Source organism: Bos indicus, chromosome 3 (genome assembly GCF_029378745.1).
Source record: "Bos indicus isolate NIAB-ARS_2022 breed Sahiwal x Tharparkar chromosome 3, NIAB-ARS_B.indTharparkar_mat_pri_1.0, whole genome shotgun sequence".
Taxonomy (NCBI): domain Eukaryota; kingdom Metazoa; phylum Chordata; class Mammalia; order Artiodactyla; family Bovidae; genus Bos; species Bos indicus.
This window is the reverse complement of record NC_091762.1, coordinates 103,402,073-103,429,910: the sequence shown is the minus strand read 5'-3', so window position 1 is coordinate 103,429,910 and position 27,838 is coordinate 103,402,073. Positions and strand designations below refer to the sequence as shown.

Here is a 27,838-nt window from a genome sequence, read left to right as displayed (position 1 = left end):
TTCAAGAATGATATTTTTCTGTAGTTTTAGGGGTATGTATTGGGCTTACTTACATTTCTAGACTGCTTAGTATTTTTATGTTTAGTTTTAGTTTTTTGGCCACATGACTTGCAGGATCTTAGTTCCCCAGCCAAGGATCAAACCTGCGCCCCCTGTGGTGGAAGCACAGAGTCTTAACCACTGAACCTCCAGGAAATTCCCAATGTGGTTTAGTATTTGTAAAAGAAACGAAAGTTGAGTTTTGTGAAAGGACTTTTGAGAGAGATTAAGGTTAGGGTTTTTCTCTTTACCTGAATTCAGACCATCCTTGTGTTCCAGTGGTGGTAAGTGATGATGATGATAATATTAATAATTAGCATTTATTATGCATTTGGTATATAGCAGCAGTGTTCTTAGTTCTTTATGTTCAACCCAATACTGCATCCCTATGAGTTAGCTCCTACTGTATTATTACCATCTTGTTTTACAGAAAAGGAAAATGAGACAGTGAAAGTTTTCAAATTTGCCACATTACTCAACTACTTCTTGGGTATGACATTATTCTTTCAGAACTCTACTGGCTTTCAATTTTTGCTCGTACTTTGTTTAGGAATTTCTTCTCTATATTCATAAACGAAATTGGTCTACAGCTCTCTGTTTTTGCATGCTATCATCCACGTGCCACAATGGAGAGTATACCTATTCGCTCACCAAAACGAAGGTCCGTGTACAGCAATGAAGACCCAACACAGCCAAAAATAAATAGATTAACAAAAATTTTAAAAACCCTTCAGATATACTAGTTGATTCCTCAGTTAACAAATTTATATTATTATCATCTTAAAATATTTTAGATTTGGAAAATCTTATTTGTCCAAGATTACACAGCTGATATAGACAGATAAGGGTTTGAATCTAGACTGTCTGACTTCTGAGCTTGTTCTACTATACTTTCTTCACTCCGTCTCTCCTGTACAATAAAGTTTCTTCAAGATGTTGTTGTTCAGTTGCTAAGTCGTGTCTGACTCTTTCCAACTCCATGGACTGCAGCATGCCAGGCCCCCCTGTCCCTCACTATCTCCTGGAGTTTGCCCAGGTTCATGTCCACTGAGTCAATGATGCTATTCAACCATTCCTACAAGACAGACTATCTCTTTTCCTGATTTCTCCATTGCATGGCTCCTATTCTTCAGCCTTGTCTGTGCACTATCTATGTGTTATAGTTCTCTCAGTTTTAATGCTGTGAAACCTTTGGTAGAGGTTAGAGGTTAGAAACATTATGTTGTTGATATTTTTTGACCCAGGAGTTTCATTTCATAGATTAAACTTTAAAAACCAAATTACACAAATGGGAAAAAATTTCTATATGAAGAGGAATGTACTGTGTCATTGTTTCTTAAAGAAAAATTAGAAATAATCTATGTGTCCATTGATAGGCCATTATTTAAAATAAAATATAATCCTTCCAAAGATAGTTCCTATAATCTATTAAGCTATTATTATGCATTAGATATTCTGAAATTTCTTTTTAGGCATTGTGTTGTGTGTGTTAGTCACTCAATCATGTCCAACTCTTTGCAACTCCATGGACTGTAGCTCACCAGGTTCCTCTGTCCATGGAATTCTCCAGGAAATAGTATTGGAGTGAGTAGCCATTCCCTTCTCCAAGGGATTTTCTCCACCCAGGGATCAAACCCGGATCTCCCACATTGCAGCCATATTCTTTACCATCTGAGCCAACAGGAAGACCCATTATTATGTATTAGGTATTCTGAAATTTCTTTTTGGGCATTATTTCATTTAATTTTCACATTTGTGTTGGATGTTATAATGTCCCTTTCACACGTAAAGGAAATAAGACTGAGAGATATTCAATAATTTGTCCAAGGTCCTACTGCCAATGGATGGTAAAGTTGGGATTTGAATTCTTGACAATCTGATTCCAAAGGAGATGCTCATAACCACTTCATTTTAATCTGTATAATAGAATACCAGTATACAAGTGAAAAATGATGTAAAGCTACATTTTAGGCATGGACAGATGCCCACTATACATTGGGGGGGGGGGAAAGTAGATTATCAAATAGTGTATATAGAAGGAATCTATATTGGTACTGTCTGCATTTTTTCAATAATAAGCAAATGTTATTTTTGGGCTTCCCTTGTGGATCAGCCAGTAAAGAATCTGTCTGCAATGCAGGAGACTTGAGTTTGATCCCTGGATTGGGAGGATCCCTTGGAGAAGGGAAAGGCTACCCATTCTAGTATTCTGGCCTGGAGAATTCATTCTGGCCTGGAGAATTCATGGACTATACAATCCATGGGGTCTGTTATATGTTATTTTTATCATCAGAAAAAATTCCACTATGTTTTTGAAAAAAGAGTTGATTGATGGTGCATTCTTGCCTTCAGCGTAGGATTATCAGAGAGAAGACTTCTAAACTGAGTATGAAATACCATCTCTGGAACATCAACAGAGAATAACTACCCCTGAAGAGGACAACATAAGGCCATTTGCAAGTCATGAATGGTCCTGTGTGGAGCTGTGTATGTATTTTTAAGTGTGGAAGGAATTTTACTCAGGGCTCACACCTTATGAAGCATCAGTTGATCCACCCAGTAGAGAAATATTATTGCCCAGACTGTGGGAAATATTTCAGTAACAGTTCAAATTTTATTAGACACCAACGGAATCACTGGCGCTACAGTTCCAGCTTCCTCTGGCATCAGCTGACGCACACTAGTGTGTCATGAGTGAGGCCCCATAAGTGCCCATGAGTGCCCAGAGTGTGGTCAGAGGTTTAGTCATAGCTCCTAAATTGCAGTACATCAGAGAACCCACACAGCTGAAAAAACACAACATTGCTCCCAGTGTGGGGGTCTTCCTTGGTGGATCAGTTGGTAAAGAATATGCCTGCAACACAGGAGACTGCTTGGAATGCAGGAGACCTGGGTTCCATCCCTGGTTCGGGAAGATCCTTGGGAGAAGGGAATAACAACCCACTCCGGTATTCTTGCCTGGGAAATCCCATAGACAGAGGAACCTGGCAGGCTATAGTCCATGAGGTCGCAACAGTTGGACATGACTGAGTGACTAACACACACACATCCCTTGCAGCTTCATGGACTAATTGTAGGATAGAAATCCTGTTTGCTCTATGGACAATGTGTCTCTCTCTGAAGTGTCTTACTTATGTATACAGACTACCCTGAATTATAGCCAACTCTCTAAAGCAGATATCTTAAATCTGAAATTGTTACCTTATTGATTATATCCTCGTAAAAGCCTGAGGATGTTCACTTCAGTTCAGTCGCTCAATTGTATCCAACTCTTTGTGACCCCATGGACTGCAGCACGCCAGGCCTCCCTGTCCATCACCAACTCCCAGAGTTTACTCAAACTCATGTCCATTGAGTCGGTGATGCCATCCAACCATCTCATCCTTTGTCATCCCCTTCTCCTGCCTGCAATCTTTCCCAGCATCAGTGTCTTTTCCAATGAGTCAATTCTTCCCATCAGGTGGCCAAAATATTGAAGTTTCAGCTTCAACATCAGTCTTTCCAGTGAATATTCAGGATTGCTTTCCTTTAGGATGGACTGGTTGGATCTCCTCGCAGTCCAAGGGACTCTCAAGAGTCTTCTCTAACACCACAGTTCAAAAGCATCAATTCTTCGGCGCTCAGCTTTCTTTACAGTCCAACTCTCACATCCATACATGACCACCGGAAAAACCATAGCCTTGACTAGACGGACCTTTGTTGGCAAAGTAATGTCTCTGATTTTTAACATGCTGTCTAGGTTGGTCATAACTTTTATTCCAATGAGTAAGCGGCTTTTAACTTCATGGCTGAGGATGTTGGAAGGGTTCAGATTGTAGGGTTCAGGGCGAAGGGTGAGGCAGTGATTTTACCTTCCACTATACCTGCTTTTTGCAACATCCCTCCTCTCTCTTAATTTTGGACTGAGAATTAAAAGATATCTCATTTCTGAGGAAATCGAGGGAGACACATACACAAACACCTCAATCTGCATTTGACATGTTTGGCAAAAATGCCTCCTCATTCTTTCACCTTTGATCTGCAAATAATAGTTTTTTTAAAAAAAGATTTTAGACATGTCACTCACAGGGGAAGGTGACATTTGCTCAAAATTATTGAGTTCAGCCCTGCTTAAGGGTTGTGAGAAGAGCAGGGACAGGCTTGGGGAGCCAGTCCCTGACTGCCTCCACACCAAATGCAGCAGAAAGCTACTTGTACAAGCAAAGAACACCTAAGTAACTTTACAAACAAAGGAGAAAGTTTAAGTGATTTTGTCTTGGTGCCCTGCTGAATGTGCTTCCTGATGGACAGGACTGGGGCTAGGCAGCCCTCTTCAACAGTTCTATTTTTTCCCCTTTCTCTTATTCTGACCCCTTTGACTATCACTTCTACTATGGGGAAGATAAAAAATTAAAAAAAAAATTTATAAAAACATCTACTTCCCCAAGCTAAAAATTAAGAAATACTACCACCAACAAACTACCCACCCCCCCAAATAAAATACAGACATATCCCAGGGTTAATTTTTCTTTCCTTAAAAAGAATTCAACTCCAAAGCCCAGTCAACAATTCCCTAAAGTAGCAGAACCTCCCTCTGAGGTAGATATCCAAGATGTCATGTTCTTTTAGATAGTACCCACATAAACACACTCAGTACAGTAGAGATGTAAGCAAGTAGGTAATAGAGTATTTTCAATCCTGAATCTGTTTTAAGCCTGTGTGCCTATATTCTAACATTTATAAATTCTCAGTGTTATAAAAATCAGAGCTAATACTCTTGCAGGTAATGAATAACTTGCAAGTAATGAGTCAGTTAATATACAATGCCCCTGAGACATTTACGATTCTCTGAGTTTAGCAACTCGATCTGTGACTTTTGCTTATGATTCCTGTGACTCCATCCTTGTGATGAATTACGTTGTTGTAGAGAATGTTTAAACAGGCAGAAGTTGAGGTTGCCCCAAGGTCGTCTCTAATTTGGAGGTGAGGTGTTTGGATAGGATTGGTGAATGTGTTGTCACCGTGTCTGAACCTCAACTCAAAGCTTGAAAATTATTTTTTTTTGTTTGCTATCTTTCTTTTTCCTGATGTTGATGCCAGAGCTCTCTATTAAAGCTTTCAAGTTGCTGCTAGAGTTATAAGGTTTTCCAAAAATTTTATTTATTTTATTTTTATTAATCAACTATGGAAGCATAGTTGATTAATAATGTTGTGTTACTTTCAGGTATAGGGCAAAGTGATTTAGTTATATAAGTATCTATTCTTTTAAAAATCCTTTTTCCATTGAGGTTATTACAGAACATTGAGCAGCATTCCCTGTGCAGTACCATGAGTTTGAATCCATAATCGTAAAAGTCACAGCGTAACACTTCATGTTGTTAAATGGCTCAGTGCCTCTTCCCCACTGTTTCACCCCAGCATTAGGCTGAAAACCTTTAGTGCTTTTAATTTTTTGTGTGTTTACTTCCTGTATAGTTTATTCTGGAACCCTCAAAAGATATGTATCCATAGTGAAATAGGCTATCTACCTAGGATCGTTTAAGACCACCAAAGAAACAGGAGTTTATAAATATAGTTGGGTGGATAAACCCGTAAAAATATTTTAACATTTAGCCAAAGCCCACATCTACTTGCACTGAGGGGTGAGGGATTCCTGAAGGTTAGATTTTTGGTGGAAGGAACTGTCTTGTATTATATGTCTTACCCCCAGCACAGAACTTGACACAGGTTTCAATAAGTGTTGGTTGACTCCTTTATGCCCATGATGTTTTGGTTACACCCTAAAAGTTTTAGAGTCCAGTGAACCTTTATTGCTCTACATCCTCTTCAGTATTTGGTATTTTTTTATTTTTAAATTGTGGTTAGTTTGGGGGGGGGAAGTATAGTTTTAATTTGCATTTCCCTGATGACTACAAAGAATGCTCAAACTACCGCACAATTGCACTCATCTCACACGCTAGTAAAGTAATGCTCAAAATTCTCCAAGCCAGGCTTCAGCAATATGTGAACCGTGAACTTCCTGATGTTCAAGCTGGTTTTAGAAAAGGCAGAGGAACCAGAGATCAAACTGCCAACATCCACTGGATCATGGAAAAAGCAAGAGAGTTCCAGAAAAACATCTATTTCTGCTTTATTGACTATGCCAAAGCCTTTGACTGTGTGGATCACAATAAACTGTGGAAAATTCTGAAAGAGATGGGAATACCAGACCACTTGACCTGCCTCTTGAGAAATCTGTATGCAGGTCGGGAAGCAACAGTTAGAACTGGACATGGAACAACAGACTGGTTCCAAATAGGAAAAGGAGTGCGTCAAGGCTGTATATTGTCACCCTGTTTATTTAACTTCTATGCAGAGTACATCATGAGAAACACTGGACTGGAAGAAACACAAGCTGGAATCAAGATTGCCGGGAGAAATATCAGTAACCTCAGATATGCAGATGACACCACTCTTATGGCAGAAAGTGAAGAGGAACTCAAAAGCCTCTTGATGAAAGTGAAAGTGGAGAGTGATAAAGTTGGCTTAAAGCTCAACATTCAGAAAATGAAGATCATGGCATCCGGTCCCATCACTTCATGGGAAATAGATGGGGAAACAGTGGAAACAGTGTCAGACTTTATTTTTGGGGGCTCCAAAATCACTGCAGATGGTGACTGCAGCCATGAAATTAAAAGACGCTTACTCCTTGGAAGGAAAGTTATGACCAACCTAGATAGCATATTGAAAAGCAGAGACATTACTTTGCCAACAAAGGTTCGTCTAGTCAAGGCTATGGTTTTTCCTGTGGTCATGTATGGATGTGAGAGTTGGACTATGAAGAAGGCTGAGCACCAAAGAATTGATGCTTTTGAGCTGTGGTGTTGGAGAAGACTCTTGAGAGTCCCTTGGACTGCAAGGAGATCCAACCAGTCCATTCTGAAGGAGATCAGCCCTGGGATTTCTTTGGAACGAATGATGCTAAAGCTGAAACTCCAGTACTCTGGCCACCTCATGCGAAGAGTTGACTCATTGGAAAACACTCTGATGCTGGGAGGGATTGGGGGCAAGAGGAGAAGAGGACGACAGAGGATGAGATGACTGGATGGCATCACTGACTTGATGGACGTGAGTCTCAGTGGACTCTGGGAGTTGGTGATGGACAGGGAGGCCTGGCGTGCTGCGATTCATGGGGTTGCAAAGAGTTGGACACGACTGAGCGACTGATCTGATCTGATCTGATGACTACTGAGGTTAAGGAATTTTTTTCATGTTTACTGGAAAATTATATTTCTTATTTTATTATGTGTGTTCAAGTCTCTTACCCATGTTTTTACTGGGTTTTCTTTGATCATTTGTATGAGTTCTTTACATATTCTAAACATGAGTCTTTTGTTATATGTATTTCAAGTATTTCCCCGCTTTGACTTCTTCTGATGAACGGATCTTACATTTAATGCTGTTTAACTTATTAATGGTTAATCTTTCTTGTTTTCTGCTTTTGAAATGATTCCTTACCCCAGTGAAATGCAGGTGTTCTTTTATGTTAACCTTTTATGTTGTCGCTTTGTCTAAGATTGACTTTTTTGTGTCTGGTATGGGGACTTTTTTGTGTCAAGTTATTCCCCCTACACATACCTATTTGCTTCAACAGCATTTACTTTAAAGACATCCTTTCTCCCCTTCTCTGTAGTCATAAATCAAGCTTCTTTCTGGGTTTTCTATTTTATTTCATTAGTCTATTTGTCTATCCTTTGTATCAGTTCCACCCTGTCTTAATCACTGTAGCTTATATTAAGTCATGATATCCAGTACAGCAAGTCTATTCACCTTGTTTGTTTCTTCAGCCACGTGTTGGCTATTCCTGGACCCTTGCACTTCCACATTTAAACTTAGATTCCACCTGTGAAATTACTGACTGACACATGTACATTCTTTTGGGATTTGGAGTCCATTGACTGAAAATTAATATGGGAGTAATCATATCTTCCTGAAACTAGGTCTTTTAATTTATAAACATTTACACATCCCTCCATTTTTTTAAGTTTAAAAAATTTCACTCAGGCTTCCCTGGTGGTTCAGTGGTGAAGAATCTGCCTGCCAATGCACGAGACATGGGTTCAATCCCTGATCTGGGAAGATCCCACATGCCAAGGAGTAACAAAGCCTGTGGGTCACAACTGACGAGCCTGTGCTTTAGGGCCTGGGACCCGCAACTGCTGAGCCCATTGCTACAACTACTGACGCCCTTGCACCCTAGAGCCTGTGTTCTGCAACTGCAATGAGCCTGCACATGGCAACTAGAGAGTAGCTCCCACTTGCCACAGCTATAGAAAAGCCCTCGCAGTAATGAAGACCCAGCACTGCAAAAAATAAATAAAATTATTTAAAAATTTTAAATAAAATGAAAAATTTAAAAATTTCACTCAGTGTTTTGTTATTTCCAGTATGTGGGTTTTGCACAATCTTTGTCAGATTTGTTGCTAGGTATTTGAAATTTTTTATTCAACTATAAAATGTATTAAAAATTTTTTTATCTTATAGTTCTTTGCTGGTATAGAAATATGGTTAGTATTTCTATATATTGACCAACTCCTTGGAAAAGACCCTGAGGCTGGGTAAGATTGAAGGCAAAAGGAGAAGAGGGAGGCAGAGGATGAGGTGGTTAGATAGCATCACTGACTCAATGGACATGAATTTGAGCATCTCCTGGATATAGTGAAGGACAGGGAAGCCTGACATGCTGCAGTCCACGGAGTTACAAAGAGTTGGACACAACTTAGCGACTGAACAACAACAATATTGGCCTATTTCTAGCAACTTTGCTAATTCTAATAATTTTTCAGATTTTTATGTATGCAGTCATATCTAAGAATGTTCAAAATTACATTTCTATTTTGCTAATCTTTATGTTTTTGTTTCTATTTATTGCCTTACTGAACTGGGTGGGTTTTCTAGTACAGCGTAGTGTTAAAAGAAGTAGTGGTAGTAGTGGGTATTCTTTTCTTGTTTTAATCTCAGAGGGAACATTCTCATTCCTTCATCATTAGATGTGATGTTTACCATAGATATTTCATAGATATTTGTTATCTAATCTATTCTTATTTTCCTAAGATTAAAAAACTATAAATGATATTGAGGTATAGGTACTTTTTTCCTACATTTTTTAGATGATTTGATTTTTTCTTGTTAATATGGCAAAATATTGATTTTCTAGTGTTACACTACCTTTACATTCTTTGAACAAAACCAAATTGTTCATAATCTATATATCTTTACTATATCAAGAGTTATTTTTGGTTTATTAATATCTTGTTTAGGGTTTCTTGCCTGGAGAATCCCAAGGACGGAGGAGCCTGGTGGGCTGCCGTCTATGGGATCGCACAGAGTCAGACACGACTGAAGCGACTTAGCAGCAGCAGCAGTGTTTGTTGCATCTATGTTAATGAGTGAGAATGGGCTATAATTTACTTCTCTTATTATACCCTTAAGTTTTAATATCAGTAATATGCTAACCATATAAAATTAATTGGGAAGTGTTTCCATCTCTTATACTTTTCTGGAAGAGTTAGTGTAAGTTTAATGTATCTTCTTTAAATACTTGGTAGAATTTATGATTGAAGGCATTTGTACCTGAAGTTTTCTTTTGTGAAAAGGTTTTAAAATTACAGATTTATTTTATTGCTATAGAAAAATCACATTTTAAAACCTCCCCCAGCAACATCTGATCTTTTTAACTGTCTCCATTGTTTTACCTGTTCCAGAATGTCATATAGTTAGAATTACACAGTATGTAGCATTTTCAGACTGACTTCTTTCACCTAGTAATATGCACTTAAGTTTCCTCCGTGTGTTTTCATGGTTTGATAGCTCATTTTTTTTATGCTGTTAAATAATATTCTGTTGTCTGAATATACCACAGTTTGTCCATTCACCTGTGAAGGACATGGTTGCTTTCAAGTTTTGGCAGTTATGAATAAAACTGATATTTACCTCATGTGCAGGTTTTTGTGTGAAAATAAGTTTTCAACAGCTTTGGATAGACACCAACATATGTGATTGATGGGCTGTACGTTCAGTTTTGTAAGAAGTCAGAAAACTGTCTTCCAAAGTGGCTGTACCATTTTTGCATTCCCACCAGTAATGAATGAGAGTCCTTGGCGCTCCACATCCTTGCTAGCACTTGGTGTTGTAAGTGTTCTGGATTCTGACCATTCTAACAGGTGTGCAGTGACATCTCATTGTTGTTTTATTTCCCTGAAGACATATGATACAGAGCATCTTTTCCTATGCTTATCTGCCATCAGTATATCTTCTTGGGTGGAGTCTTTGTTGTTGGAGGACAGAGGGAAAGAAAAGTGCCCACTGAACTGAGAAGGCATCTTGAGACTGAAAAGTGAGGCAAACAGCTCTATTTAAGCAGTGAATCAGTTTATTGTAAGTTAAGTTATCACAGGGTGGGACTGTCATCCAGCGAACAGTGATCTAGAAGCATTTGCAGCTGAACTCTGTCTCCACCAAAGTGCAATTGGGACAATTGTATATTTAACCTAGGGTGGGGGTGGGTGCTTGGAAACAGAACATGCATTCCTAAGCCAAGATTTATGAATGGGTAGTCTTATGGGTGCTGGGAATATGTTGTGAAGGTTTTCATTATTGTTTAGAGACTAACAGAGCATAGAGTCCTCTTGGTCCTAATGATTATTAAACAATATCTATTAACTATAAAGTCCATGATGACAGAGAAGCCATTTACTACACAGTACAGTCCTGGTTAGGATTAGTGGAAAGACAGGAGAAACTGTAAGGGCCCAAGATGGTGTCAGTTATGTATAATAGTTATATATAATAGATGTATAGTAGCTATACATCTGTTAGGATCTTTGGACCATTTTTTTCATCAGGTTGTTTGTTTACTTAATGTTGAGTATTAAGAATTACTGTATATTTTGGATTTGTTGTTGTTTAGTCACTCTCATGTCTGACTCTTTGTGACTCCATGGACTGCAGTACATCAGGCTTTCCCGTCCTTCACTATCTCTCTGAGTTTGCTTAAATTCATGTCCATTGTGTCGGTGATGCTATCTAACAATCTCATCATCTTTTGCCCCCTTCTCATGCTCTCAATCTTTCCCAGCATCAGATTCTTTTCCAGTGAGTCAGCTCTTTGCATCAGATGGCCAAAGTATTAGAGCTTCAGCTTCAGCATCAATCCTTCCACTGAATATTCAGGACTGATTTCCTTTAGGATTGACTGGTTTCATTTCCTTGCTATCCAAGGCACTCTCAAGAATCTTCTTCAACATCACAGTTCAAAGGCATCAATTCTTTGCGCTCAGCCTTTTTTATGGCCCAACTCACATCCATACATGACTACTGGAAAAACCATAACTTTGGCTTTATGGACCTTTGTTGGCAAAGTGATGTCTCTGCTTTAATGTGTCATCTAGGTTTGTCACAGTTTTCCTTACAAGGAGCAAGTGTCTTATTTTCATGGCTGCAATCACTGTCTGCAGTGATTTTCTAGCCCAAGAAAATAAAATCTGTCACTGTTTCCACTCTTTCTCATCTATTTGCCTTGAGGTGATGGTCCAGATGCCATGATCTTAGTCTTTTTGAATGTTGAGTTTTAAGCCTGCTTTTTCACTCTTCTCTTTCACCTCACTCAAGAGGCTCTTTCATTCGTCTTCACCTTCTGCCATTAGAGTGGTATCATCTGCATATCTGAGGTTGTTGATATTTCCTCCAACAATCTTGATTCCAGCTTGTGCTTCATCCAACCTGGCATTTCACATGATGTACTCTGCATATAAGTTAAATAAACAGGGTGACAACATACAGTCTTGATGTACTCCTTTCCCAATTTTGAACCAGTCCATCGTTCCATGTCCAATTCTAACGTTGCTTCTTGTCCTGCATATAGGTTTTTCAGGAGACAGGTAAGGTGTCTCCCATCTCTTTAAGAATTTTCTAGTTTGTTGTGATCCATACAATCAAAGCCTTTAGCATAGTCAATGAAGCAGATGTTTTTTTGAAATTCCCTTGCTTTTTCTATAATCCAATAGATGTTGGCAATTTAATCTCTGAGTTCTCTGCCTTTTAAAATCCAGCCTGTACATCTGGAAGCTCTTGGTTCACGAAGTGCTTGGTTCAAGCTGAAGCCTAGTTAGAAGGATTTTGAGTATTACCTTGCTAGTGTGTGAAATGAGTGCAATTGTGTGAAAGTTTGAAGTTTCTTTGGCATTGCCTTTCTTTGGGATTGGAATGAAAATTGAACTTTTTTGGTAATGTGGCCACTGCTGAGTTTTCCAAATCTGCTGACATATTGAATGCAGCACTTTAACAGCATCATCTTTTAGGGTTTTAAATAACTTAGCTGAGATTCCATCACCTCCACTAGCTTTGTTCATAGTAATACTTCCTAAGGCCCACTTGACTTCACATTCCAGAATGTCTGGCTCTAGGTGCACTAGCATACCATCATGGCTATCCAGGTCATTAAGACCTTTTCTGTTTTTTAATGTTTAAAAATTTGTTTATTTTTAACTGAAAGATAATTACAATACTGTGTTGGCTTCTGCTATCCATCAACATGGATCAGCCATAGGTATACATACGCTCCCTCCCACTTGAGTGTCCCTCTCACGTCCCACCCCATCCCATTCCTTTAGGTTGCCACAGAGCTCTGGTTTGAGTTTCTTGAGTCATACGTCAAGTTCCCACTGGCTATCTGTTTGTACGTATGTTAGTGCACATGTTTCCATGCTACTTTCTGCATTTGTCCCACCCTCTCCTTTATACCGGCCACCCCCCGTGTCCATAAGTCTGTTCCCTATGTCTGTGTCTCCACTGCTGCCCTGGAAAATGGGTTTATTAGTACTGTCTTTCTAGATTACATATATATGCATTAATATAGGGTAATTTGTTTTTCTGTGACTCACTTCACTCTGTATAATAGGCTCTAGGTTCACGCATCTCATTAGTACTGACTCAAATGCATTCCTTCTTATGGCTGAATAATATTCTATTGTATATATGTACATAGCTTCTTTATCCATTTATCTGTTGACAGACATCTAGGTTGCTTCTATGTACTAGTTATTGTAAATAGTGCTGCAATGGACATTGGGGTACATGTGCCTTTTTCAGCCATGGTTTACTCAGGTAATCAGTGCAGCAGTGGGATTGTTGGGTCATCTGGTAGTTTTATTCCTAGTTTTTAAAAGAAATCTCCATACTGTCTTCCATAGTGGCTGTATCAATTTACATTCCCACCAGCAGTGCAAGAGGGTTCCCTTTTCTCCACTCCCTCTCTAGCATTTATTGTTTGTAGATTGTTTGATGATGGCCATTCTGACCAGTGTGAAGTGATATTTCATTGTAGTTTTGATTTGCATTTCTCTAATAATGAGCAATTTTGAGCATCTTTGCCTCTGTTTATTAGCCATCTGGATGTCTTCTTTGAAGAAATGTCTATTTAGGTCTTTTGCCCACTTTTTGATTGGATTGTTTTCTGTTATTGAATTGCATAAGCTGCTTGTATGTTTTGGAAATTAATCCTTTGTCAGATGTTTTATTTGCTATTATTTTCTCCCATTCTGTGGTTGTATTTTCATCTTGTTCCTTTGCTTTGCTGTGCAAAAGCTTTAAGCTTAATTAGGTCCCACTTGTTTATTTTGGTTGGCTTGTTTTCTGTTATTGAATTGCATAAGCTGCTTATATATTTCAGAAATTAATCCTTTGTCAGATGTTTTATTTGCTATTATTTTCTCCCATTCTGTGGTTGTATTTTCATCTTGTTACTTTCCTTTGCTGTGCAAAAGCTTTAAGCTTAATTAGGTCCCACTTGTTTATATTGGTTTTTATTTCCATTACCCTAGGAAGTGGTTCATGAAGGTCTTGCTGTGATTTATGTCATAGACTGTTCTGCCAATGTTTTCCTCTAAGAGTTTTATGGTTTCTGGTCTTACATTTAGGCTTTTAATCAATTTTGAGTTTATGTTTGTGTGTGGTGTTAGGAAGTGTTCTAATTTCATTCTTTTACATGTAGCTGTCCAGTTTTTCTAACACCACTTATTGAAGAGACTGTCTGCCCCATTGTATATTCTTGACTCTTTTGTCAAAGATAAGGTGACCATAGGTGAATGGATTTATCTCTAAGCTTTCTATGTTGTTCCATTGGTCTATATTTCTGTTTTTGTGCCAATGCCATACTGTCCTGATAACTGTAGCTTTGCAGTATATTCTGAAGTCACGAAGGTTGATTCCTTCAGCTCCATTCTTCTTTTTCAAGATTGTTTTGGCTATTTAGGTCTTCCGTGTTTCCATATGAATTGTGAGATTTTTTTTTTCCAGTTCTGTGAAAAATACCATTAGTAATTTGATAGGGACCACATTGACTCTGTAGATTGCATTTGGTAATATTATCATTTTTACAATATTGATTCTTCTAACCCAGGAACATGGAATATCTCTCCATCTGTTTATGTTGTCTTTGATTTCTTTCATCAGTGTCTTGTAGTTTTATGTATACAGCTCTTTTGTCACATTCAGTTCAGTTCAGTCGCTCAGTCATGTCTTAACTCTTTGCAACCCCATGTACTGCAGCACACCAGGCCTCCCTGTCCATCACCAACTCCCGGAGTTTACTCAAACTCATGTCCATTAGGTTGATGATGCCATCCAACCATCTCATCCTCTGTTGTCCCTTTCTCCTCCTGCCTTCAATTTTGCCCAGCATCAGGGTCTTTTCAAATGAGGCAGCTCTTTGCATCAGGTGGCCAAAGTATTGGAGTTTCACCTTCAACATCAGTCCTTCAATGAATATTCAGGACTGATTTCCTTTAGGATGGACTGGTTGGATCTTCTTGCAGTCCAAGGGACTTTTAAGAGTCTTCTCCAACACCACAGTTCAAAACCATCAATTCATCTGCATTCAGCTTTCTTCATAGTCCAACTCTCACATCTATACATGACTACTGGAAAAACCATAGCTTTGACTAGATGGACCTTTGCTGGCAAAGTAATGTCTCATCTTTGCTTTTTAATATGCTGCCTAGATTGGTCATAACTTTTCTTCTAAGGAGTAAGTGTCTTTTAATTTCATGGGTGCAGTCACCATCTGCAGTGATTTTGGAGCCCCCCAAAATAGTCTCTCACAGTTTCCCCATCTATTTGCCATAAAGTGATGGGACCAGATGCCATGATCTTAGTTTTCTGAATGTTGAGCTTTAACCCAACTTTTTTACTTTCCTCTTTCACTTTCATCAATAGGCTCTTTAGTTCTTCTTTGCTTTCTGCCGTAAGAGTGGTGTCATCTGCATATCTGAGGTTATTGATATTTCTCCTGGCAATCTTTATTCCAGCTTTGCTTCATCAAGCCCAGCATTTCTCATTATGTACTCTGCATATAAGTTAAATAAGCAGGGTGATAATATACAGCCTTGATGTACTCCTTTCCCAATTTGGAACCAGTCTGTTGTTCCATGTCCAGTTCTAACTGTTGCTTCCTGACCTGCATACAGATTTCTCAAAAGGCAGGTCAGGTGGTCTGGTATTTCCATCTCTTTAAGAATTTTCCACAGTTTGTGGTGATCCACACTGTCAAAGGCTTTGGCATAGTCAATAATGTAGAAATAGATGTTTTTCTGGAACTCTCTTGCTTTTTCGATGATCCAACGGATGTTGGCAATTTAATCTCTGGTTCCTCTGCCTTTTCTAAATCCAGGTTGAACATCTGGAAGTTCATGGTTCATGTACTATTGCAGTCTGGCTTGGAGAATTTTGAGCATCACTTTGCTAGTGTGTAAGATGAGTGCAATTGTGCAGTAGTTTGAACATTCTTTGGCATTGCCTTTCTTTGGGATTGGAATGAAAACTGACCTTTTCATTCCTGTGGCCACTTTTGTCACGTTAGGTAGGTTTATTCCTAGGTATTTTATTCTTTCTGTTGCAATGGTAAATGGGACTGATTCCTTAATTTCTCTTTCTAATTTTTCATTGTTAGTTTATAGGAATGCAAGTGATTTCTGTGTTTTTATTTTGTTTCCTGAGACTTTACTAAATTCACTGATTAGCTCTAGTAATGTTCTTGTAATATCTTTAGGGTTTTATATGTATGGTATAATGTCATCTGCAAACAGTGAGAGTTTTACTTCTTCTTTCCCAATATGGATTCCTTTTATTTCTTGTTCTTCTCTGATTACCATAGCTAGGACTTCCAAAACTATGTTAAATAATAGTAGCGAGAGTGGACACCTTGTCTTGTTCTTGATCTTAGAGGGAATGATTTTGGTGTTCATTTTTGTAGAGCTTTTCCTTCTCTTGTGTTTTCTTCTAGGTCCTTGTTAAATGTGTTAATTGATTCTTGCGTTTTCTCTGTTGTTTTTGAGATTTTGGATCATCTTTACTATCATTACTCTGAATTCTTTTTCAGGTAGTTCACTTATTTCCTCTTAGTTTATTTGGTCTTGTGAGTTTCTACCTTGTTCCTTCATTTGCACAATATTTCTCTGCCTTTTCCATTTTTTTCTCACTTACTGTGTTTGAGGTCTCCTTTTTCCAGGCTTTAAGGTTGTATTCCTTCTTCCTTTTGGTTTCTACCCTCAGTGGGTAAGGTTGGGCCAGTGGTTTATGTAGGCTTCATGTTGGATGTGATTTGTGCTTGTGTTCTGGTGGGAGGAAGTGAGTTTTTTTTTTTTTTTTTTTCTGATGGGCAGGGCTGTGTGTGGTGATAATCCTGTCTGCTGATGATTGGGTTTGTGTTTTTGTCTTGCTTATTGTTTGGGTGAGGCATCCTGCACTGGATGTTGCTGGGTATTGTATACAAGTGGAGGCTTTCATGGGAGTTCTCACTAAATAATACTCCCTGGGGTTAGGCATTCTCTGGCAGTCCAGGGTCTTGGACTCAGTGCTCCCACTCTGAAGGCTCAGGCCCAACCTCTGGATGGGGAACTAGACTCTACAAGTCATTTGTTATAGCATTAAAGGGGATTGAAACAAACACATAAAAATGAACAAAAAAAGAAGCAAAAGGTGTTTTATAGTCCTAGAGGAGAACATAGGCAAAATACTCTCCGACATACATCACAGCAGGATCCTCTATGACCCACCTCCCAGAATATTGGAAATAAAAGCAAAAATAAACAAATGGGACCTAATTAAACTTAAAAGCTTCTGCACAACAAAGGAAACTATTAGCAAGGTGAGAAGGCAGCCTTCAGAATGGGAGAAAATAATAGCAAATGAAGCAACTGACAAACAACTAATCTCAAAAATATACAAGCAACTCCTACAGCTCAACTCCAGAAAAATAAATGACCCAATCAAAAAATGGGCCAAAGAACTAAATAGGCATTTCACCAAAGAAGACATACAGATGGCTAACAAACACATGAAAAGATGCTCAACATCACTCATTATCAGAGAAATGCAAATCAAAACCACAATGAGGTACCATTTCACGCCAGTCAGAATGGCTGCGATCCATAAGTCTACAAGCAATAAATGCTGGAGAGGGTGTGGAGAGAAGGGAAATCTCTTGCACTGTTGGTGGGAATGCAAACTAGTACAGCCACTATGGAGAACAGTGTGGAGATTCCTTAAAGAACTGGAAATAGAACTGCCTAATGATCCAGCAATCCCACTGCTGGGCATACACACTGAGGAAACCAGAAGGGAAAGAAACACGTGTACCCCAGTGTTCATCGCAGCACTGTTTATAATAGCCAGGACATGGAAGCAACCTAGATGTCCATCAGCAGATGAATGGATAAGAAAGCTGTGGTACATATACACAATGGAGTATTACTCAGCCATTAAAAAGAATACATTTGAATCAGTTCTAATGAGATGGATGAAACTGGAACCTATTATACAGAGTGAAGTAAGCCAGAAAGAAAAACACCAATACAGTATACTAACGCATATATATGGAATTTAGAAAGATGGAAACAATAACCCTGTGTACGAGCAGCAAAAGAGACACCGATGTATAGATCAGTCTTATGGACTCTGTGGGAGAGGGAGAGGGTGGGGAGGTTTGGGAAAATAGCATTGAAACATGTATAATATCATGTATGAAATGAGTCGCCAGTCCAGGTTCGATGCACGGTACTGGATGCTTGGGGCTGGTGCACTGGGACGACCCAGAGGGAGGGGAGAGGAGGGAGGAGGGTGGAGGGTTCAGGATGGGGAACGCGGGTATACCTGTGGTGGATTCATTTCGATATTTGGCAAAACTAATACAATATTGTAAAGTTTAAAAATAAAATAAATTAAAAAAAAAATAAATAAAATAAAACATAAAAAAAAGAAAAAAAAAAAAAAGAAGCAAAAGGTGAACCCCAGACAAGTGGTAAATACAAAATCAGACAAATAATATCAAAATAATGGAGCACACACACATGTATACACACAAACAAAACCAAAACAGTCCAAAGAAAAGAAAATACAGGAGATTGACCTGGCAAGCAAAGGAAACCAAAAATAATATCAACCAATTAGAAACAAAGCTAACTAGAGCACAAACCAGGAAACAAAACCAAAGCAAGGTGCCAACTGGGGAATAAACTAAAGAAAACAAAAGAAACTAACAAACATCATGAAAAACAGAAAGGAAAGAAAGAATAGAAGGGCAAAGTTAAATAGAGGAATATAAAATAATTTACATATGTTAAAGAATAATTACAGCAGGAAAATATACCACAATCACAGAAAACTAATCAAACTGATCACATGGACCACAGCCTTGTTTAACTCAATGAAATTACGAGCCATGCCGTGTAGGCCACCTCTCCACAATCCAAGATGGATGGTGGAGAGTTCTGAAAACACATGGTCCACTGGAGAAGGGAATGGCAAACTACTTCAGTATTCTTGCCTTGAGAACCCCATGAACAGTATGAAAAAGCAAAAAGATAGGACACTGAAAGATGAACTCTGCAGGTTGGTAGGTGCCTGATATGCTACTGGAGATCAGTGAAGAAATAACTCCAGAAAGAATGAAGAGACAAAGCCAAAGTGAAAACAACACCCAGTTGTGGATGTCACTGGTGCTGGAAGTAAAGTCCAGTGCTGTAAAGAGCAATATTGCATAGAAACCTGGAATGTTAGGTCCATGAATCAAGGCAAATTGAAAGTGGCTAAACAGGAGATGGCAAGAGTGAACATTGACATTTTAGGACTCAGTGAACTAAAATGAGCTGAAATGGGTGAATTTAATTCAGATGACTATTATATCTACTTCTGTGGGCAAGAACCACTTAGAAGAAATGGAGTAGCCCTCATAGTCAACAAAAGAGTCCAAAATGCAGTACTTGGGTGCAATCTGAAAAATGACAGAATGCTCTCTGTTTGTTTCTAAGGGAAACCATTCACTGTCACAGTAATCCAAGTCTATACCCCAACCAGTAATGCTGAAGAAGCTGAAGTTGAACAGTTATATAAAGACCTGCAAGACCTTCTAGAACTAACACCCAAAAAAGATGTCCTTTTCATCAGAGGGGACTGGAATGCAAAAGTAGGAAATCAAGAGATACCTGGAGTAAGAGGCAAATTTGGTCTTGGAGTACAAAATGAAGCAGGGCAAAGGCTAATAGAGTTTTGCAAAGAGAATGCACTAGTCATAGCAAACACCCTCTTCCAACAACACAAAAGGAGACTCTACACATGGACATCACCAGATGGTCAACACCGAAATCAGATTGATTACATTCTTTGCAGCCAGAGATGGAGAAGCTCTATGCAGTCAGCAAAAACAAGACCAGGAGCTGACTGTGGTGGAGATCATAAACTCCTTATTGCCAAATTCAGACTGAAATGGAAGAAAGTGGGGAAAACCACTAGACCATTCAGGTATGACCTAAATGAAATCTCTTTCGATTATACAGTGGAAGTGAGAAATAGATTCAAGGGATTAGATCTGATAGACAGAGTGCCTGATGAACCTGATGGACCTAGGTTCGTGACATTGTACAGGAGACAGGGATCAAGACCATCCCCATGGAAAAGAAATGCAAAAAGGCAAAATGCTTGCCTGAGGAGGCCTTACAAATAGCTGAAAAAAGAAGAGAAGCTAAAAGCAAAGGAGAAGAGGAAAGATATACCCATATGAATGCAGAGTTCCAAAGAATAGCAAGGAGAGGTAAGAAAGCATTCCTCGGTGATGAATGCAAAGAAATAGAGGCAAACAATAGAATGGGTAAGACTAGAGATCTTTTCAAGAAAATTATAGATACCAAGGGAACATTTCATGCAAAGATGGGCACAATAAAGACAGAAATGGTATGGACCTAACAGAAGCAGAAGCTATTAAGAAGAGGTGGCAAACAGTCATCAAGACAATATGGTACTGGCACAAAGACAGAAATATAGATCAATGGAACAAAATAGAAAGCCCAGAGATAAACCCAAGCACCTATGGACATCTTTTCTTTGACAAAGGAGGCAAGAATATACAATGGAGAAAAGACAATCTCTTTAACAAGTGGTTCTGGGAAAACTGGTCAACCACTTGTAAAAGAATGAAACTAGAACACTTTCTAACACCATACACAAAAATAAACTCAAAATGGATTAAAGATCTAAACATAAGACCAGAAACTATAAAACTCTTAGAGGAAAACATAGGCAAAACACTCTCCGACATACATCACAGCAGGATCCTCTATGACCCACCTCCCAGAATATTGGAAATAAAAGCAAAAATAAACAAATGGGATCTAATTAAAATTAAAAGCTTCTGCACAACAAAGGAAACTATCAGCAAGGTGAAAAGACAGCCTTCAGAATGGGAGAAAATAATAGCAAATGAAGCAACTGACAAAGAACTAATCTCAAAAATATACAAGCAACTCCTGCAGCTCAACTCCAGAAAATAAACAACCCAATCAAAAAATGGGCCAAAAAACTAAATAGACATTTCTCCAAAGAAGACATACAGATGGCTAACAAACACAGGAAAAGATGCTCCACATCACTCATTATCAGAGAAATGCAAATCAAAACCATATGAGGTACCATTTCACGCCAGTCAGAATGGCTGCGATCCATAAGTCTACAAGCAATAAATGCTGGAGAGGGTGTGGAGAAAAGGGAACCCTCTTACACTGTTGGTGGGAATGCAAACTAGTACAGCCACTATGGAGAACAGTGTGGAGATTCCTTAAAAAACTGGAAATAGAACTGCCATATGACCCAGCAATCTCACTGCTGGGCATACACACTGAGGAAACCAGAATTGAAAGAGACACGTGTACCCCAATGTTCATCGCAGCACTGTTTATAATAGCCAGGACATGGAAGCAACCTAGATGTCCATCAGCAGATGAATGGATAAGAAAGCTGGGGTACATATACACAATGGAGTATTACTCAGCCATTAAAAAGAATACATTTGAATCAGTTCTAATGAGGTGGATGAAACTGGAGCCGATCATACAGAGTGAAGTAAGCCAGAAAGAAAAACACCAATACAGTATACTAATGCATATATATGGAATTTAGAAAAATGGTAACAACAACCCTGTATGCGAGACAGCAAAAGAGACACAGATGTATAGAACAGTTTTTTGGACTCTGTGGGAGAGGGAGGGGGGCATTATTTGGGAGAATGGCATTGAAATATGTATAATATCATATAAGAAACAAATCGCCAGTCCAGGTTCGATGCAGGATACAGGTGGCTTGGGGCTGGTGCACTGGGATGACCTGAAGGGATGGTATGGGGAAGGAGGTGGGAGAGGGGTTCAGGATGGGAACATGTGTACACCTGTGGCGGATGCATGTTGATGTATGGCAAAACCAATACAATATTGTAAAGTAAAAAGAAATAATAATAAAATTTAAAAACAAACAAGAGGTGCAAGAATCCACAGAAGAACTATACAAAAAAGATCTTCATGACCAGATAACCACGATGATGTGATCACTCACCTACAGCCAGACATCCTGGAATGCGAAGAAGTCAAGTGGTCTTTAGGAAGCATTGCTGTGAACAAAGCTAGTGGAGGTGGTAGAATTCCAGTTGAGCTATTTCAACTCCTAAAAGATGATGCTATGAAAGTGCCGCACTCAATATGCCAGCAAATTGGAAAATTTAGCAGTGCCCACAGTACTGGAAAAGGTCAGTTTTCATTCCAGTCCCAAAGAAAGGCAATGCCAAAGAATGTTCAAACTACCGCACAATTGCACTCATCTTACACGCTAGCAAAGTAATGCTCAAAATTCTTTAAGCCAGGCCTCAACAGTGCATGAACTGTGAACTTCCAGACGTTCAAGCTGGATTTAGAAAAGGCAGAGGAAGTAGAGATCAAATTGCCAACATCCATTGAATCATCAAAAAAGCAAGGGAGTTCCAGAAAAACATCTATTTCTGCCTTATTGACTATGCCAAAGTCTTTGACTGTATGGATCACAATAAACCGTGGAAAATTCTTAAAGAGATTGGAATACCAGACCACCTGACCTGCCTCCTGAGAAATCTGTATCAGGTCAAGAAGCAGCAGTTAGAACCGGACATGGAACAATGGAGTGGTTCCAAATTGGGAAAGGAGTACATCAAGGGTGTACTTGCTCATTTAACTTATATGCAGAGTACATCATTCAAAATGCCAGGCTGGATGAAGCACAAGCTGGAATCAAGATTTCTGGGAGAAATATCAATAACCTCAGATACGCAGATGACACCACCCTTGTGGCAGAAAGCAAAGAACTAAAGAGCCTCTTGATGAAGGTGAAAGAGGAGAGTGAAAAATCTGGCTTGAAACTCAACAATCATAAAACTAAGATCATGGCATCTGGTGCCATCAGTTCATGGCAAATAGGTGGGAAAACAATGGAGACAGTGAGAGACTTTATTTTCTTGGGCTCCAAAATCACTGCAGATGGTGACTGCAGCCATGAAATTAAAAGATGCTTACTCCTTGGAAGAAAAGCTATGACCAACCTAGGCAGCATGCTAAAGAGCAGAGACATTACTTTGCTGACAAAGGCCCATCTAGTAAAGGCTATGGTTTTCCCAGTAGTCATGTATGGATGTGAGAGTTGGGCTATAAAGTTGGAGAAGACTCTTGAGAGTCCCTTGGACTGCAAGGAGATCCAACCAGTCCATCCTAAAGGAAATCAGTCCTGAATGTTCATTGGAAGGACTGATGCTGAAGCTCCAATACTTTGGCCATGTGATTCAAAGAACTGACTCATTAGAAAAGACCCTGATGCTGGGCAAGATTGAGGGCAGGAGGAGAGGGGACAACAGAGGATGAGATGATGGTTGGATGCCATCCTTGACTCGATGGACATGAATTTGAGCAAGGTCTAGGAGTTGATGATGGACAGGGAAGCTTGGTGTGCTGGTCCATAGGGTCACAAAGAGTCGGACATTACTGAACGATTGAATCAAACTGATGACAGGAAAAAGAACAATATGAAAAGGAAACAAAAGAATAAATATAAAAAACTTTTTCAATTAAAAATATTTTAAAGAAACAATAAAACAAAACAGAAACTCCACAGAATTGCAAAAAGCCATGGTAGAGACAGAAATATATAAAGTGCATAAAAAGTGTGATTAAAAAAAAATATTCTCCCCTTCATAGATCACAGCCTTCTTGTGACCATGCTGCTATTGCTAAGTTGCTTCAGTCGTGTCCGACTCTGTGTGACCACATAGATGGCAGCTCACCAGGCTCCCCTGTCCCTGGGATTCTCCAGGCAAGAACACTGGAGTGGGTTGCCATTTCTTTCTCCAGTGCATGAAAGTGAAAAGTGAAAGTGAAGTTGCTCAGTCATGTCTGACTCTTTGCAACCCCATGGACTGTAACCTACCAGGCTCCTCCGTCCTTGGGATTTTCCAAACAAGAATACTGGAGTGGGTTGCTGTTTCCTTCTCCAGGAGATCCTTCCTGACCCAGGGCTTGAACCTGGGTCTCCCGCATTGTAGGCAGACGCTTCACCATCTGAGCCACCAGGGAAATCCAAATAAAACTGATATTTGTGTTGGTTTCGTATCTTGGATTGTTATTGAATTCATTTATTAGTTCGAGCAATCTAGGTTTTTCTACATATAATGTCATGCTTTCTGTGAACAGAGGTAATTTAACTTCCTTTCCAATTTGGATGATTTTTATTTCTTTTTCTTGCCTAATTTCTCTGGCTAGGGCTTTCAGTACTATGTTGAATAGCATGGTGAAATGGACATTCTTGTTTAGTTCCTAATCTTAAAGGAAAAGCTTTCGGTGTTCTGTCGTTATATGATGTTAGCTGTGTGCTTTTCATGTGCATTCACGGCTGCTTTTATTTATTTGGCTGCACTATGCTCAGCTTGTGGGATCTTAGTTCCCCAACCAGGGATTGAACCCCTGGCTTCTGCAGTGGAAGCATGGTGTCCTAACCACTGGACTGCCAGGAAACTCCCCACAGCTGCTTTTAAATGTCTTAATTTCCCTAGGAATCTCACCTCTGCTTCTCCTCAGGGCCTTAAATGTTCTGTCGCAGTACTCTGCCTGTATTTCTTGCCTCCAACCGCTGATGGGTCTGCAGTTCCTCTGAAGTTTGCATGTGCCACGGCACGTACCGCTGCCTTCAGCAGCCTGATATTCAAACTCTGTCGCTCTTTCCATCTGAGCTCAAGTCAGAAGAAGCAGAAATCAGTCTCTTGGGTAGTCCCTCAGTTCAGTTCAGTTCAGTCACTCAGTCGTGTCCGACTCTTTGTGACCCCATGAATTGCAGCACGCCAGGCCTTCCTGTCCATCACCATCTCCCGGAGTTCACCCAGACTCACGTCCATCGAGTCAGTGATGCCATCCAGCCATCTCATCCTCTGTCGTCCCCTTCTCCTCCTGCCCCCAATCCCTCCCAGCATCAGAGTCTTTTCCAGTGAGTCAACTCTTCACATGAGGTGGCCAAAGTACTGGAGTTTCAGCTTTAGCATCATTCCTTCCAAAGAACACCCAGGACCAATCTCCTTTAGAATGGACTGGTTGGATCTCCTTGCAGTCCAAGGGACTCTCAAGAGTCTTCTCCAACACCACAGTTCAAAAGCATCAATTCTTCGGTGCTTAGCCTTCTTCACAGTCCAACTCTCACATCCATACATGACCACAGGAAAAACCGTAGCCTTGACTAGATGAACCTTTGTTGGCAAAGTAATGTCTCTGCTTTTCAATATGCTATCTAGTTGCTCATAACTTTCCTTCCAAGGAGTAAGCGTCTTTTAATTTCATGGCTGCAGTCACCATCTGCAGTGATTTTGGAGCCCCCCAAAATAAAGTCTGACACTGTTTCCACTGTTTCCCCATCTATTTCCCATGAAGTGGTGGGACCGGATGCCATGATCTTCGTTTTCTGAATGTTGAGCTTTAAGCCAACTTTTTCACTCTCCACTTTCATTTTCATCAAGAGGCTTTTTAGTTCCTCTTTACTTTCTGCCATAAGGGTGTTGCCATCTGCATATCTGAAGTTATTGATATTTCTCCTGGCAATCTTTATTCCAGCTTGTGCTTCTTCCAGTCCAGTGTTTCTCATGATGTATTCTGCATAGAAGTTAAATAAGCAGGGTGACAATATACAGCCTTGACGTACTCCTTTTCGTATTTGGAACCAGTCTGTTGTTCCATGTCCAGTTCTAACTGTTGCTTCCTGACCTGCATATAGATTTCTCAGGAGGCAGGTCAGGTGGTCTGGTATTCCCATCTCTTTCAGAATTTTCCACAGTTTATTGTGATCCACACAGTCAAAGGCTTTGGCATAGTCAATAAAGCAGAAATAGATGTTTTTCTGGAACTCTCTTGCTTTTTCCATGATCCAGCGGATGTTGGCAATTTGATCTCTGGCTCCTCTGCCTTTTCTAAAACCAGCTTGAACATCAGGAAGTTCACGGTTCACATATTGCTGAAGCCTGGCTTGGAGAATTTTGAGCATTACCTTACTAGCGTGTGACATGAGTGCAATTGTGCGGTAGTTTGAGCATTCTCTGGCATTGCCAGGGTAGTCCCTAGTCATGCCAGAATACTGTAAATACGTTCAAAGTAAGAACCAGGTATTGGGTGACTTCCCCTTTATTGAGTCAGCAAGAGTGCACAGAAATGCCATGAAATATTCTGTTTAAGTGTTGCTTAAAACTTGGGCATTTTCTTGGTTGCTGAAGATCCTTGACTGTTTTCTCAAGCTCCCACAGCAGTATTTTTGGTCAATCTGTTGTTGTTTACTTGATGTTTCCATGGAGGAAAGGGGGCCTGGACCTTCTGCCGTCTTGCTGACATCACCATCAGATAACGCTAAAAGTTTTATTTTTACTTAAATTCACATTTGATTTATGATCCAGTTTGTATTGGATGATTGCCTGGCTTTGAATGATAGCGTCACCACATTCTTATTCTTTGGCTTTGGGAAAATTCCTTGATGTTTCATGCCTCAGTTTCTTCACCAGTAAGATGACGGGCAAAGTGGTATCCACCTACTACAGTTATTGAGAGGCTTATTCATATATATGTACAGGATTCAGAGAAGTGACTGGAAATTAGTACATTCTCAGTAAGTACTCCTGAATGTAAATATTTTTTATAGCATTTTGATCTGGTAACCCACTTGTGCCTTGGAAGCTCACTGGGGACTGACCTAATTAATTTTCAGAAAAGGCTCAACTCTACCACTTTGCATAACTTGAAGATCCTCATGGCTGGGTGGGAGTACTGAGAAAGACAGACTCAACTTTGAACAGTGGATTCTATTGTGCTAAGTAAATATGTGTTTGCTTTCCCTTCCCTTTCCTTGTACCCATACACAGTTTGAATACAGAGTGTTCTATGTAAGTTATTTATTGATTGATCTAACCATTAGCTCAATTTATAGAAACTTTCAATGTCTTCCTTGTTTATAGATATCCTGGGGACAAAGCTCATTAAAAAAAAAAAATTTCCTAGAACCTAGACGTACCTCTGCGCTCAGTTCCCCAAGAACTTCCTTTTTCAGTCTGTCTAAACTTTATCTGTCTCTCTATCTAAGCTTAAGGTTTTTAATATGTTCATTTTCTAAAATTAAGGCTTAATTGATTTACAATATTAATTTCAGATGTCCAACATAGTGATTCAATAGTTTTATAGATTTTATGCTGTTTAAAGTTATAAAATATTGGCTTCATTCTCTGTGCTATATAGTATATTCTTGTATCTTTATTCTATAAATGATAGTACTTCTTAATTCCTTACCCCCTTTTTTCCCCTCCTCCATCCCTGGGAAATGATAACCACTAGTTTGCTCTCTATATCTGAGTCTTTCTGTTTTGTCATATTTATTCATTTTTTAAAAACCTTTTTATTTTGTATTGGGCTATGGCTGATTAATAGTGTTGTGATGGTTTCAGGTGGACAGTGAGGGGACTCAGCCACACATATACATGTATCCATTCTCCCCAAACTCCCCTCCCATCCAGGCTCTCATTATTATTTATTTTTTATATCCCACACATAAGTGATAACATACAGTATTTGTCTTTCTCTGACTTATTTCATTAAGCATAATACCCTCCAGTTCCATCCATGTTGTTGCAAATGGCAAAATTTCTTTCCTTTTATGGCACATAATAATGCTCCATTATATATATACATACCATATCTTCTTTATCTATTCATCTGTTAATGGACATTTAGGTTGCTTTAAGAGTTTGGTAACTCTAAATAGTGCTGCTCTGAATATTTGGATTTGAATTAGTGTTTTTGTTTTATTCAGAATTATACCCAAGGGTGGAATTGCTGGATCATACAGTAGTTCTACTTTTAGTTTTTTGAGTAAACTCCATACTGTCTTTCACAACGGCTGTACCAGTTACTATTCCCACCAACAAGTA

General features: G+C 39.3%; 1 long non-coding RNA gene across 2 annotated transcripts in view; it reads left to right on the top strand.

The window, feature by feature from the left end:
• Nucleotides 1–17,985, top strand: part of LOC139182270 (uncharacterized) — a 45,849-nt gene extending 27,864 nt beyond the window's left edge. Inside the window, exon 4 of one of the 2 annotated variants that reach the window (XR_011565920.1) lies at nt 2,397–17,985. This is a non-coding gene — a long non-coding RNA (uncharacterized lncRNA). Of the gene's footprint in view, nt 1–2,391 lie in introns of both variants that reach the window. The other variant, XR_011565919.1, reaches the window with a different exon arrangement.
• The last annotated feature ends 9,853 nt before the right edge of the window (nt 17,986–27,838 follow it).